The sequence below is a fragment of the Corvus hawaiiensis genome, chromosome 8, assembly GCF_020740725.1.
Source record: "Corvus hawaiiensis isolate bCorHaw1 chromosome 8, bCorHaw1.pri.cur, whole genome shotgun sequence".
Classification (NCBI taxonomy): Eukaryota; Metazoa; Chordata; class Aves; order Passeriformes; family Corvidae; genus Corvus; species Corvus hawaiiensis.
The window spans coordinates 38,190,297-38,204,033 of NC_063220.1; the positions used below are offsets into that span (position 1 = coordinate 38,190,297).

The 13,737-nt window shown below is 48.2% G+C and overlaps 1 protein-coding gene across 2 annotated transcripts in view; it reads left to right on the forward strand.

Moving 5' to 3' along the window:
* Window positions 1-13,737, forward strand: part of LOC125329204 (microsomal triglyceride transfer protein-like) — a 41,369-nt gene that overhangs the window by 14,658 nt on the left and 12,974 nt on the right. The window lies entirely within an intron of this gene.

Consider the following 13,737-nt stretch of genomic DNA (forward strand, 5'->3'; position numbering starts at 1 on the left):
TTGTTTACATAACTGCTACCTCTTCTGTGAGAGAGAAAAGTCTCTCACGGACTTAGAAAATAGCAAGAAAATCCTTGCTAGCAGCATTTTTGTATCTACAACAGGCTATTACACAGATAATAATTACAATTACAGCTATTATCAATATTTCTTTTACCCAGGCCCAGCTTGGTAACTATGAGGTAAGGGTATCAAAAATATGATCAAAATTTAAGGTGTTATTTCTAGAAGCTACTTCATGTAGAATTTGAGTTCCCTTCCAGATTTCATCCAAATCTTTCTTAATTCTTCCATTTTGTTCCACATAAGAACAACAGGCGGTATTGACAATAGCACATACATCTCCTTGTGCAGCAAGTATGAAATTGAGAGCTATCCTGTTTTGCATAACTGCACGGGACAGACTGTCAACTTCTTCTCGTAAGGCTGAAATTGCATCTGCAGTATGCTGCTCATTACGTTCAATGACAGCCGAGATGTTTACAATTGCTCTCTCCAGTTCAACTACTACGGAAGCGGGTATAAGGGCTCTGATTATGCTATGAAAAAGTGTGGGACGTTCAATGAGGGGATTAAGAGATCTTTTTCTCCTCTCATTTGGTTTTTCAAGACGGTCAAATATTGTTATATTTGGGACCACAGCCCCAATTGCACAAGCCTGGTCTTTGTTCACAGGCATAACTTTCCAGGCCTTATCACCACATATCCAATACAACCCCATCCCAAAGGGCTGAGCCAGTCTCCACCCTGTCAATTTCATCTTTGCTGCAATTCTTGGGTCTGTTATTTCCCTGAAATGGGTCTGATGACAATATGAAGGAAGAACGGCTTTTCCTGTGGCGTTTACAATTGCACAAGGAACCTTACAGTTTGCATGCTTTACCAGACCACTCAGGGGTATGGGGGGCAGAAGGGTGCTATTAATTGGTTCTCACGTTTCAGTGTGGTTCTCTTCCATTAAAATGCAAATCAATGGCCAGTGACCCCTCCTATCTAGGGGTGTTAACTGAGTACAGATCCAGCAATCACTCTTATAAAGAGTTTTGGACACATTTTGGACCACAGTCTTATGCAAATCATGGGGTGAACCCTGAACCATGGTTACCAGTTGGGCAAACAGCAAACATGTTGTCTTGGTTTGAAAGACAGGTGTCTGCTAAGGAAGGCAGAAGCCTCCCTTGGAATGGCAGATGCAACCCCCCTTCCCTCCGAGTTATTATAATTTTGAAATCAAGGGGCTTTTAGGCAAAGATGTGGGAAATAGGAATAACAGTGCTTTACTATTAAATATCTATATGTATATAACCAGTCAAACAACAACAACTCTGGCAGTAACAGCAATCACAAACCCAGTCCCAGCCTTCTCGGCTGTCGGGCCCTTTCCCCTCGGGTGCAGTTCCGCTCGCAGCCGGCAGGGGCGCTGGCGGCTCCCGGTGAGCAGGGCAGGTGCGATGGTTCCCCCGCGGCTGCAGGGGGCGCTCCGGAGCGAGCTCGGGGAGCACGCGGCACCGGTGCCCTGGGATCCCGGGGAGGGATGGGACAAAGGCTTCACAAACCCCTGGGCAGCCGATCCCGGTGTCCGGCCGGACCCTCGGGAACGGCAGGCTGGAATGGCAGGCTGGAACAGCAGGCTGGAGCAGTAGGCTGAAGCGGCAGGGACGAGCACAAATCCCAGGTGGCAGACGACATGTATCCAAACGGAGAACCCCCCGGAGGTCTGGGCAGGCAGGATGAGCAGGGCTACAATGTAGAGAAGGCTCAAAGCAGCGGCGGGGCAGGGCGGCCATGGCCCGGCCTCCAGCTGGGCAAGGAAGGTGCGCCGGTGATCCTGGGGTCTTTCTCCGCAGAAGGAAAAAAAACAGCCAACGAAAAAATAGCTTCCCTCTCCGGCGTTTGGGGACCGAACTGCCCACACACCCAGGTGAAACAAAAGAGTAGCCAGGTGCCCCCACCCTCAGTGGGTAGCTCTTTGTTTTCCTTAAGTACCCAGCAGTTTGCCTTCTTGGCAACAGTATGGGGGAAAATTCCTTTAACAGAAAAAAACCTAGAACTCCTAAAAAAACCCCAACACATGTAAAAAACAGTTTAAATGCATCTTTCTGATTTGTATCAGTCTCTGTCTTCTTGGTAGTTTCAGGAGAAGAAACTTTCTTCACCCTGGAGTAGTAAATCCACAGTCCCTTGACCGCAGCCTTGACCGCAGTAAAAGTGGCCAGGAAAACTTGGAATGGTCCCTTCCACTTGGCTTACAAGGGGTCGCTGTCCTACCACTTGATGTAAACCCAGTCTCCAGGCTGGAACGGATGAGCAGCTGTGTCCAATCCTATTGGTTTGGATAACACGATGAATCTCTGGAGCTTCTGCAAAGTGGAACTCAGAGCCATTAAATATTTCTGCAAATCATTTTTACCTCTCATATGAATTTCCCCTGGGATGTGTGGAACCTGGTATGGCCTGCCATATAATATTTCATAGGGACTGATGTTGTCCTTTCTCCTTGGCTGTATGCGGACTCTCAGCAAGGCTACAGGCAGGGCTTGAACCCACGTCATGGATGTCTCTTGACAAATCTTGCAAATCTGGGTTTTGAGGGTCCCGTTCATGCGTTCAACTTTGCCACTTGCCTGGGGCCTGTATGGTGTGTGCAGGTCCCAGGTAAGTCCCAAAATCCTGCTAACTTCCCCAGCCACTGTTGCAACAAAATGTGGTCCCCTGTCTGATGACATTCCCAAAGGAACCCCAAATCTTGGTATTATATGGTCGAGCAAAGCTTTCACTACTTCTTTTGCTGTGTTGGTGCGACAGGGGAAAGCCTCAGGCCATCCACTGAAGATGTCAACCAGTACCAGTATATACCTGCATCCCTCTTTGCGTGGCATCTCAGCAAAATCTATTTGCCAATAACCTCCCGGGAGCTCTCCTGTTTCTGTCACTCCTAACACAACTCTCTTGCTTGTGTCAGGGTTGTTTTTACAGCAGGTTTCACACTTGCTTGTTACAGATTGTACAATATCAGTCATCCCTCTCCCTATCACTACTTTCCTCAAATGTTTTAAAAGATTTTCTGTTCCCCAGTGGGTACTTTCATACTCTTGTTGGGCTATTTCCCGAAGGATCAGGGGTGGAACTACAACTTGTCCTACCAGGGTAACACCCCACCCACCTTCTTTGATTTCAGCCTTAAGCAACTTAATTAATTTGTGATCCCTCTGATCGTATTTTGGGGTAAATGATGACAAATCTATCCCTTTCTGTGGTACCACTGCAAAAATGCCTTTTTCTGCAATCCCCCTGGCTGTTTCGTCAGCAAAACAATTTCCCAGTTAGGGGGCTGTTTTCCCTTTTTGATGACCCTTGCAATGCATGATAGCCACTTTTGTAGGCTTCCAAATGCTCTGTAAAATTGCAAGAATCTGTTTAGCATGCTTAACTTCATTACCTTGAGCAGTCAGCAGGCCATGTTCCTTCCAAATAGCTCCGTGGGCATGAACAACACTGAAGGCATATTTGGAATCAGTCCATATGTTCACCTTCCTCCCCTTGCTCAGTTCCAGAGCTCTCATTAGTGCAATGAGTTCAGCTTTCTGTGATGATACATCTGGAGGCAAGGCTTTTGCCCCAATGATTTTATCTGAGGTGGTTACAGCATAACAAGTCATCTTTCTACCGTTTCTCATGAAGCTGCTCCCATCAGCGTACAATTCCCAGTCTGGATCCTTCAAAGGAACACCTTTCAGGTCTGGTCTGCTGGAATAAGTTTCCTCTATTGTCTGCAAACAATCATGCTCAGGCACACTGTCAAGTAACGTGGATGATAAAAACATCGCAGGGTTTACCACAGAAGTTGTCTTTAGAGTAACATCATCCTGTTCCAACAACACAGATTGGTATTTGAGCATCCTGCTAGGGGAGAGCCAGTGTCCCCCTTTTGCTCCAGCACGTTTATCACTGCATGGGGTACATACACGACAATGTGCTGCCCAAGGGTGAATTTACGGGCCTCCTGTATCAGAAGGACTGTTGCTGCCACAGCTTTCAAGCATCCTGGCCAACCCTGGGCTACATTGTCTGGTTGTTTTGAGAAATAGGCCACAGCTCTTCGCTGGTCTCCAAGGTGCTGTGCCAGTACCCCCAGAGCAGCATTCGGTCGCTCATGTGTAAAGAGTTCAAAAGGTTTAGTCAAGTCCGGCAGCCCCAGAGCTGGGGCTGACATCAAGGAATGTTTCAGCTGTTTAAATGCAGCCCTGGCATTCTCTGTCCTCATGATTGTCCCTTTTTCAGCTGCTTTAAGGACCTCATATAAAGGTCTCACCAGTATACCGTAGTTTGATATCCACAGGTGACACCAACCCACCATTCCCAGGAAGGCCTGCATCTCCCTTACGGTATGGGGCTCTGGAAGTCGGCAGATGGCTTCCTTCCGCTCTCTGCTGCGTTGTCGATGTCCACGGAAAATTGTGTCCAACGTGTCTTGGCCGCTATCAAGATGTCATCAACATACTGGAGAACCGCTCCTCCTGGTTCTTGTTTCCTCCAGTCCTCAAGCTCCTTTGTCAGCTGGTTTCCAAATATGGTCAGGCTGTTTTTGAATCCTTGTGGTAAAACTGTCCAGGTGAGCTGGGTCTTTCTCCCTGTTTCAGGATTCTCCCACTCAAAAGCAAAGAGTTCTTGGCTATTCTTATGCACAGGAATGCAGAAAAAGGCATCCTTGAGATCTAAAGCAGCGAACCACCCTAACTGATTTGTTAGTGTTGTCAAAAGTGTGTAAGGATTCGCTACCACTGGGTATATGTCCTCTGTTATCTTATGAATTTCCCTCAAATCCTGTACCAACCTGTAGCTTTTACCATCAGCTTTCTTTACTGGCAAGATTGGTGTGTTGTACCTGGATTCACATTCCACTAACAACCCAAATTTGAGAAACTTTTCAATCACAGGTACTAATCCCTTGCGAGCTTCTAATTTCAGAGGATATTGTCTTTGCCTTACTGGTGTAGCCCCTGCTTTGAGTGTGATACTCACAGGTTCAGCTTTTTTGGATCTCCCAGGAGAATCATTGGCCCACACTATTTGAATGACAGCTTCTTCAACTTCTTTGGGAATTTTTCCATGGCATTCCTGTACAAGTATAGCAGCTGCTTTGATAATTTTAGATTCTGGGATTATAACTTTCACTCCCCCCTCCTTGGAAAACTTAATTTCTGCTTCCAATTTTTCCAATAAATCTCTGCCCAATAATGGCATTGGGGAATTTGGCATATACAGGAACTGGTGAGTGACCCAGTGTTTTCCCAGTTTAAATTTTAAAGGTTGGAGAAAAGGCCTTGTTTCACTTACCCCTGTAGCTCTGAACACATCCAGAGTGTCTTGACTCAGTTTACCTTTTAAAGTATTTAACACAGAATATGTTGCCCCTGTACCAACCAGAAATTCAACATCGTCATTCCCCAGCTTAGCTACAACCGAAGGTTCTGCTGGGGTAGTTACCTTCGGTCCCCGTCAGTCTGTATTTACAGTTAGTTCCAAAACTGGGGGCTTCTTTTCTGCTCACGATGGACACTCATTTTTCCAGTGCCCCCGTTTTTTGCAAATTGCGCATTGGTCCTCAGCTAGGGGAAAAGGGGGACCCCTTTTTGATGTGCCAGATGACTTTCCTTTATCATATTTCTTTTTGTGGTGTGGTTTATTATGTTAATCTTTGTCTGCTAAGTCCCTGTTTTGGTATACCTTCCAGGCTACATTCAACAGTTTACTTATGTCCGGTGGCCCATCTATCTTTTGCAGTTTTGTCTTTATGTCATTAGCAGATTGACCTATAAACAGGTAGGCCAGGTGGATCTGCTGCTCAGGTGAGTCAGGGTCTAAGGTAGTGTATTTTTGTGCAGCCTCTTCAAGCCTATTTAGAAACTCTGTGGGGGTCTCATTTGGATTTTGTTTGATCTCATATAACCTAGCCCAATTCACTGCTTTAGGAACGGCACATTTTAGCCCAACAACCACCCATTTCTGGTACCGCTTCAGCTTTTCTATCTGTTCTGGGACACTGGGATCCTAGCTAGGGTTTGCTAGGGGATAGATGTCATTAACTGACCCTTGGAGACTCCCAGTTGCAATTTGAGTTTCTATAGCAGATATAGCAGCCTTGTTGACCATTTCTCTCTCTGTTTTATCCAATAATTCATCTAGCATAACATTTCAATCACCCCAATCTGGGTTTGGGGATTTTATGGCCATTTCTACACGCATAGCTACTCTTTCCGGGTTGTCCCTGTACTTCCCAATTGTTTTTCCACTGCTGTAATTCTCCAAGGGAAAACGGTGTCTTCATGTAAATCACTCCTTGATTTCCCACAGCCTGTCTCAGAGGTGCTTCTAATGCAAGTTCTTCCTGCCCCCCTTTATCTGCTTTGGACCTTGCGTGTTTAGCAACGGGACTGACTGCTTTCATAGCTTCTCGGGCTATCCTGCCCCTTCTTCTACCACCCTCCCTGTGAGAAACATCTGTATCAGAATCATCCCATTCGCTTTTAATTGAAATTGCTTCATTGGTTTTAAAGATTGTTCCAGCCGAATGTTGATCAGGAACTGTCTCGCTCTTTGCGGCAGTGGAGGGGTAGGGAGGCAGGGGCTGCAAGCAGGTTCTCCCGTCCCTGGCTCTGTAAGAGCCGCCTGGGTCGGGGCCATCCCGTCTGCCCTCAGCTTTAACACTGCCTGTGGCGCAGGGTGGGGAGAGCGAGCGGCTCTGCCTGTCCCCAGGTGTCAAGCTTGTGGTTCTCCGTACCGGGGAATGCTGCTGCAATTGCCCGTGTCCATTTCTGCCTTCGCTTCCGTGTTCAGGGTACCTGGGGAAAGGTGGCCAGCCCGCCCCTTCCCCTCCCCCTTCCCCGTCTCTGCCTCTGGAAAAGTCAGGGGGCGGTGGCCGCTCCGCACCTTCTCTGCTTCTGGGGCGGTCAGGGGCCGGTGGCCAGTCCACCCCTTCTCTGCCTCTGGGGCGGTCAGGGGCCGGTGGCCAGTCCACCCCTTCTCTGCCTCTGGGGCGGTCAGGGGCCGGTGGCATACCCGCATCTCTCCCGCCTCTGTGCCCGCCCTCCGCCCCTGACGAGGCTGGGCTGGGGGAGGCTCTGCGTCGCTCCTCCGGCTCGGAGCTGGCTGCTCGCTCCCTCCCCCACTCCTGCTCGGACAGCAGCGGACGCAGCAGAGGCAGTGGCGGCAGTGGTAGTGGAAAGCTGGAAAGCAAAATGCTCAGCTGCCCCATGGCCATCTCCACTTCCTTCCACAGCTCCAGCCTTGTCCCTCTTTCTCTCCCCTTTAATTTGCACCAGGTTCTCCCTCCTCCTTTCCCAGGCAGCTCGCAGCAGAGACATTTCACCCACCGGCACCACCTGCTTCCTCTCACTCCGTCCCAGTTTGCCCACTTTGAACTACTGTAGCCGCCTGCCCGCGGAGCCGGACCCGCCGCGCGCCTGGGTAATGGTGGCGTGAATTATCGCAGGGATTATTGGGGTGGGCTGGGCCTGGCCAGGTGCCTGGTGGCAGCAAAACCGCTCTGTCCCTCTCCTCCTCACCCTGGGCAGGGAACAGAACACATCAGGAAAGACTTGAGGATCGGGAAAAGGGCCTAGACAGGTCACTCACGGGTCACTGGAGTAAGAGACACGACTGGGGGGAATGAATTGCATTTATTGTCAAACAAATCAGAGCAAGAGAATGAGAGGTAAACCTGGAGGGATTCAAGCCTAGGAACGAGGACTTTTTCCTCGGCAGCTCGCAGCTGCACGAGGGGGATAAAGGATCCCCCAGGGCCCCCGAGCAGCGGCTCTGCCCCCCTCAATGGGGATGTGTCCAGACCCACCGGTCCATCCCGGGCTTTGGGGGGCAAGAGTGGAGCAGGCGCTGAGCTGCTCCATGGAGCTTCCAGCCCCTGTTTGATCTGTCGGGGCGTGACACAGTCACTGCTGGGCGTCCGTCGGAGCTCGGTGTCTGTCGGAGTTTGCAATCCCGACAGATAAACTGAGTCCAAATCGGCAGCTCATCTTTACTGTTCTTTTTCAATTTCTTAATGAATTAAGGGAAAACGCCCTTTAGTCACCATTTCAAAGCCTTGAATCAAAGGGAAAACGGAGGTTCCCTCTCAATTTAGACCCGTAATTGATGCATAAGGAGGGTCTCCTCTAAATTTAAATCCAAATAAAAACTGAATCAAGGGGGAGTTTTGCTCAATTTAGCCTCCTAAAATGAGGGAAAATGCAACTTCCTCTTCAATTTCCCTCAAGAAACACCATTTTGGGGGCTTTTGGACACATTTTTCCTCTATGAAGGTCCCTTCAAATGGAAGCCCCTCGATGGAAATCTTATAATGGCACATAAAGAGGTTCTTCTCAAGGGAAGCCCTTTAAAACCAGGGACGGTGGTGTTTTGCCCTCAATTTTAACCTTAAGATGATGAAAATGGGGCGGTTTCCCTCAATTCAAATCCATCAAACAGTACCATAAAGGCTTTCTTCTTCCATTTAGATACGAAAATAATGGAAAACAGTGATTCCCTGCCAACTGATACATACAAAATCATGAAAAAGTTGTGTGTTACTTCAATTGAGACCCTCCAAATCGTAGATGAAGTGGGATCTTCCTAAGTTCAAACACAATTACAGAAACTGAGTGTTTTCCCCTCAGTTTAAATCCTTTTTCTTCTCGTACCCCCTCCCCCCCCCACTTTTTTTTTGGGGGGGGGGCACTGGGAGCACTTCCTCCTCCTCACTGGTCGCACTTGGGGCTGCTGCACGTTGGAGAGTGCTGGGAAGTTTCCTCCCAGTTCCCTCCCAGCGTTCCCAGTATCTCTTCCAGTGCTCCCCCTGGCAGAACACTGGGGGACGCTGCATGGTCTGATGATGGGGGGGTGCATTGTCGAGGATCACAGAGGGGCCCGGGGGGTCCCGGGCATCCTTGGGGGGGTTCCAGGTTCAGCAGTAGGATTTTTCTGACTATGAGTGAGCTGTGTGGCCTTTGGAGGTGTCCCTTCCTCTCCTGCTCACAACAGAGCAGCTCAGAGGTGATTTGGCTCCTGAGCGTTTCAATTTAGGCCCCCAAAGAGAGGAGGAGCTGCTGCCCACACTACACCTTACAGCTCTGCCAAGGGGCATCTAACCCCATGTGTGCTCAGGAGGTGGGGATGCAAACCCCAAATCCCATCTCCACCTCCCTCTGCAGTGCTTTAAGGGGTTCCTCTAGTCTGGAAAACCAGTCCCATAACTACAGTAAACCCAGAGTCTCCTGAGTGAGAAACCACGTACTTGTAATTCCTCTGCAACAGCCTCATCCCACCTCCAGCAGCCCCTGGGAAGTTGCAGGCAAGTGCACCTAACCTGGTAAGCGACTCCAATTCTTGGCAGATTTCCAGGGCAATGCAAAAACAGTTCAAAACATTTTTTTCAAAACATCTGCTTATTGTCCTTTAATGCAAAATAGTGGTTCCATACCTGTCCTAAGAAAAAGAGGCTCAGAGGAGATCTTGCTCTCTACAACTCTCTGACAGGAGGGTGTAGCCAGGTGAGGATTGCCCGCTTCTCCCAGGCAACCAGCAACAGGACAAGAGAAAATGGCCTCAAGCTGCACCAGGGTTGGACAGTAGCAGGAATTTCTCCATGGGAAGGGTGGTCAGGCCTTGGCAGGGGCTGCCCAGGGAGGTTTGGAGTCCCCGTTCCTGGAAGTGTCCGAGGAACACCTGGACATGGCACTCAGAGCTCTGGGCTGGGTGACAAGGTAGGGATTGGGCACACGTTGGACTCGATGACCTTAGAGGGCTTTTCCAACCTCAGTGGTTCTGTGATTCTCATTATTCCAAATTCATTTGCAAAAGCTCTCACACCTCTAGTCACACCTTAGCAGGTGTGTAGGCCCAAGCTCATACATTTGAGAGATTTGCTGCCTCCAGTGGGATCTACACCGCAATTTCAGGAAGAGGCAAGACTTCAGCCGTTACGAGAGAAAACCTGGCAAAAGCATTCCCTGGAGAGACATCCTGAAGGAAGGTGTCTCCCCCTCTTCTGACCATAGAGCATTAACTCTAAAACTTTCAAGCTCCGAGTCCGACTCCCAGAAGTTTTATTGGCCTCACTTCCCGGCACAATACTCAGACCTCACACGTCGAGGAAAAAAACAGTGCAGATTAAATAATTAATGCTTCTGGGTACTGTTTTTCGTCTAAACTACACACAATCCCAAAGGAACAAAACCCTTAAAGATGACGGATTGCTCTTGCTGGCACAAGAGAAGGAAAAATCTGACAAGAATATTCTTCATCATTCTGCCAAGGCTTTGTCAAACACTCCAGCTCCTGCACTTTAGGGAATAGTAAATGGCTTATAAGAAGTGACTTTTATGTCAGTGAGCATGTTATTATGGATTAATCTTGCCCTGGAAAACAGTCTTCATACCCTACTGCTCTTTGCATCACCCAAGGAGTTTAGAGGCTGCTGTCTAGTGAGCTCCTGAGTTGTAGCTTCCTTGTCAATCTTATCAGCCCCTTGTTTAATTGTAAAAACGTAAACAAAATGCAGCAAGCATTGGCCCAACGGCTCAGGACTTGCATATCTCTTCCAAAGAGAGGGGGGGAGAAAGAGTGTTTCTCCCAAATCACAGAGTTAAAAAGTTCATGTTATCTACATAAATTTTTAAAAGAAAAAGAGGAACAGTAAAATATCAGTTACTGTGCCAGTGGTGCTCCAGTCTACTTCTGTTCTCTTCTTCCACTTGTAGCATCTCTAACAATACTTAAACAAACAAACAACCCAACCCATTGAATTTACGCTGAACAAGAAGCAATCTGGCTGCTGGCTTGTGGGCACTCCACTACCTGAGTTCCAGTAAGGGAGTTCATCCTCTCCGCAGTTTTGAGCCAGATCCCAAAGTACTGAGCATCAGCTTTTAGCTTTTTTAAGAATTTAACTGTAAGAAAAGCTGCTGGGGAGGGCCATGCTCCAGGCACATCCATGGGATTTCACCTGTGCAGCTCCCTAAGCTGAACTTGTGTCTTTACCTTGCTGGGCTTGGCTCATGCATTTCTTGAGGGGAAGGCCCTGCACTGATCAAAGCATGTACTGACCTCAGATAAACAGCTTCTGTCAGTGTGGATCTATCCTAAATGGACCATTTCCCAAAGTAATTCAAATGCCTGAATTTCACTTACTCAAAACTGCTTTTAAAGAAACCTGGTTTAACACACTCTGTTCTAAGCAACTACTGGGCAGCACTCCTTCACTCCCTGTCAGTGTTATTCTTTGACCCTTGGAGAAAGGCTTTAAAGCAGCAAAGAGCTTGTTAAGCACCAACAATTTACTCAATCAAGAATTCAAATCAATAGCAAGGGCAGAGCCTGACTTCAAAACCTATTTTTAAACTGAATTTAAAAGCAGTTGCATTGCCAATTAACAAGATTAGAAAGTTTCCTTAGCAGTTGCTGAGATTACAAAGTAATGAACTGTGCAGGGAGAGGATGGAGCACTGCGGGAGGGGTAGGGAAGGCGGGGAGAACAAGGTCTGGAAAACAGGACCTGGAAGGTGAGAGGAAGGAAATAGGGAGGCAGCTGAGGAAAAAGGACTGAATTCTAACTCAGCTGGGGCTGGGTTTAAAGGTGTAATAGGGGGAAATTGCAGCAAGAGGACATTTCTTTATAGCAGCAAAGTACTGGGATAAATTCACTATAGAAATCTATCAGCAGCACTGTCTGCAAGAGGTCAGGCATCCATTCCTCATGGCAAAGCAGGGCAGACAACCGAATTGGGCCAGACAATCTCCCCAGGTTGATCCCAGCCCTATTTTCTAAAAATTGCACAAAAATATATTTGTGCATTAACACAGCAAAATCTTTTTTTCAGTTTATCAGGCTTTGAGATGCCTCAGACTGAGATGCAAACCCAGCTCCTACCACTTCGCTGTGTTCAGACTCTCCTCCTTTCCCCGACCCAATCTCCTGAGCAACCAAAGCTCATAAGGAGCCGGCCAAGCCAGGGATTTTTTCAAAACGAGGACAAAAAGGAGGCTGTCCTGGAAAGCGCAGCCTGGCAACCTCCAGACAATAAAACACAAAGCACACAGACAGTGCCTTGCCTCTCCACGGGGCTGGTGGGGAGTAGCTCTTTTTATACATCTCACAACAGCCTCAGCCCTGGCGTAGACTGTTTTCCTCCACAAAATCCATAGGCAGCACAATCTATGTGCTTGCATAGAAAATTCCTAAGCAACTGCCTAAAAATACAGACTTGGGATGGGGGCATTTCTGGCTTACAGACCCAGCTTAGGTGAGCTGGCTTAAAAAATAGATAGATAGATAGGTCTGGTCCAAAACCCGACTTGTACATATATTAAAAAAAAAATCACAAAATAGCTCCAAACCTTTAAAAACACAAAATTAACTGAGCATAATTAACCTTTTTCTTTTTTTTCTCTCTTAAAATTGTCTGGTTTTTAACCAGTTAACACAAGCACCCGTCAATACACTTTCCTGCCCTTGCTCACAGGGCAGGTGATTGGCTGCTTTGCAGGAACAGAAATCATCTCCTACACTGTTTGTCTTGTAGGAAAACCAGGGTCTTTGCACAGCATTGCTCCTCTTATCTCACAACATTTATGCGATGAGCTCTAAGGGCAGACCTCAGGTGCTCAAAATACCTCCCCAACAAAAGCCATTGCACAGTAAAGAGTGCCAGAACACATCCCACCTACCTCAGAGCCATGTGCCAAGGGGAAGCAGGAGGAAGAGGTAGATGTCTTGGGAATGGTAACAGCTCCTTAGATGATCCACAGTCACACACAGTGCAGGGAGATGAGCTAGGGTGGCCCAGTACTGGTAGTGCCCTCACCTACAGGGCCTTTCTAGAAGAATTTGAGGCTGGGTCCTCACAAAAATCTCCATCAACACTCTCCAGGGCAGCAAGGGCACAGAAGAGCTTTGGGTCCATCCAGAACCAGCAGAAACAGAACAAAAACCAAAACTATAACATAGCCTAAAAAACTCATCTACTTTCCAGGCTGAGCTTAAATAGGCTCCCTAGCCATGGGCTTGGGTGGAGACCACAGGTGAGGCTCATTAGGGTCATTAAAGCACATTAGGGCCCTCAGGTGCTCATTGGACACACCTGGGGTCTCTTGACCAGTATGTCCCACACAGCCCCAGGAAATCTCTCTGTTCAGGGATTTTGGAAACTTTTGGGTGCCGCCAGTACAATTATGTGGGAAATGCTCATCCCCCTTCAGTTTTTCTCTTAGAGGGAAGGATTGATGGAGCTTGTTGGCAGAGTCACTGCTTTCCCTACCACTACAATGGCAAAAAGAGAGTGACAAGGCAGGAAAAGATGGTGGGGGAGAGGAACGGGACTTTTGGAGCTGAAGGTCATTTAGGAGAGAAGAAAATTGACGTTTGCAGGCGTTGATGCAACAGTCCCTGTTGCTTTCATCCTGCTTCCATCCAGAAGAGTTCACCCTGTGGGCAGGCTGGTCACCCTTTGCCAAAGTCCATCCTGACGTCACACCTCGCTGGCAAGGTGCCTACGTGGTGACCTGGGCACAGTGACCTGGGCACACTGACCGCCCCTGCTCTGCTCTGCTCTGCCCATGGGTTTTGGACCTGCCACATCAGGCCCTGCAGCTGGAATCCCCCACCATGGTGATCCAGCAGCCAGCCACTGGGTCCCACCACTGGATAGAAATGGGAAATGGCATTTTCTTTGGGTGATACACAAG